At 49.7% G+C, this 1,614-nt stretch overlaps 1 protein-coding gene across 1 annotated transcript in view; it reads left to right on the top strand.

The window, feature by feature from the left end:
- Positions 1-367: 367 nt before the first annotated feature.
- zdhhc1 (zDHHC palmitoyltransferase 1) overlaps positions 368-1,614 on the top strand; it is a 10,937-nt gene continuing 9,690 nt past the window's right edge. Inside the window, exon 1 of the mRNA XM_008295649.1 lies at positions 368-691. The gene's annotated coding sequence lies outside the window, so the exon portion shown is untranslated. The remainder of the gene's footprint in view (positions 692-1,614) is intronic.

Genomic DNA, 1,614 nt, shown 5'->3' with positions numbered 1-1,614 from the left:
TTTTTAAAGATGCAGCATCTGTTGTTCCTTCCTTCACTCAGTGGATGAACTCCAGCCATCAGGGGTCGTTCTAACGTCCACCTGCTGCCCCCTGCTGGATTCAGCGCACTGCAGCGGTGGGCGGAGTCAGTTCCACTGGCCAATCACAGCGGACCTCTAGCGTTACCAGGGAAACCGCGTACAGGGCTGGGTGACGGAGGGAGCAGTAGCTAACGGCTAACGGGCTAACGGGCACCAGAGCCAACAGCGGCCGTTAAATATTTAAAATCCTCTTCTACGACAAATATTAAAAATTAAAGCCGCCGTTCGGCCCGCGGTGCTCGGCCAGCCTCCGCTGTGTGGCGGCTCCGGGCTACATGGCAGCGGCTTGTTAGCAGCTTAGCATGCTAACCGGAGAGCTAATCTGAGAATCATCCGGACCAGCGACCCTCCGGAACACCGCCCGGTCCGCCGCCTGCAGCCCGCCGCTCTGCTCTCCGGCCGTGATGGATGTGAGCTAACAGCCGGGCCGGGACGCTGTGCCCCGGATCCGTGGGTGTCTGCTCTCCAGTCGAGCCCCGCAAGTCTCCCGGGGGCCGGGGCGCGGCAGAGCTCCAAGCCGCCGCACAAGCCCAGACTCCGCGAGAAGATGAGGTGCGGAGGACCGGAGGGCCGAGCCGCATCCCGGGACCCGTTAACCAGCGTTAACCAGGTGAGCTACCGCCGAACCGAGCAGGACCGGCTCTACAGAACGTTAGCTGATGCTAACACACGGCTAACCAGTTCTGCACCAGTAACCTACACAACACCTGCAGTGACTGATCAATGAGCTGTTGGTGAACCAGCAGCTGATGATCGATGAACCAGTTTGAGTGTTTATTGAAACAGGCTGAACTCGGAGTTCAGTTCTTCAGTGAATCTTTTCTGGTTCTGTGCTCTTTGACACAAACGGAACATCTTTGGACCAAACTCTGGTTCACGACCAAACAGCTGATTGATCCAGAAAATAATCACTGATCAATCACAGTGTAAATAATCGATAGTTGCAGCTGAGTTTGAGTTTCAACTATCGATTATTCTATTGAACTGTAAGACCAAACCAGCAGATGGACCGATGAAGAACATGATCAGAACCTTCAGCTCAGACAGACAATATGTTGAATTGATTATCAGGTTCTGATCAGTGGATGATTGATGGTTCTGTTCTGACCCGCACTCAGGTGATGCTGCAGAAGAAGCATAGTAACAGAAACAACTCCTGATGATTAATCGACTCATGTTTTCAGATAATGATTAATGATTATTTAACCTGTTGCTTGATCTGTGATTATTTTCTGCATTAATCAATCAGCTGTTGGATCAGAGTTTCCTCCAACGTTTAGTCCAGAGACGTTCAGTTTGGTGTCACAGAGGAAAGAAACCTGAAAACATTCACACTGAAGAAGCTGAACCCACAGAATTAAACTGTTTGTATGAAAATACTCAGACTGATTCATCGGTTATTAATATATCTGGTGATTAATAGTCAACAACTAATTGAACAACAGTTTTATTGTTATTTACTGTTGAAAGAACAAACAGATGTGGTCTATAGGTGTGATGCTGTGGTCTGTATGTGTGATGCTGTGGTCTGTA

Source organism: Stegastes partitus, unplaced genomic scaffold (genome assembly GCF_000690725.1).
Source record: "Stegastes partitus isolate 25-593 unplaced genomic scaffold, Stegastes_partitus-1.0.2 Scaffold1063, whole genome shotgun sequence".
In the NCBI taxonomy this organism is placed as follows: Eukaryota; Metazoa; Chordata; class Actinopteri; family Pomacentridae; genus Stegastes; species Stegastes partitus.
Note: the sequence above shows the minus strand (reverse complement) of the source record. Positions and strands in the feature narration are given on the sequence as shown.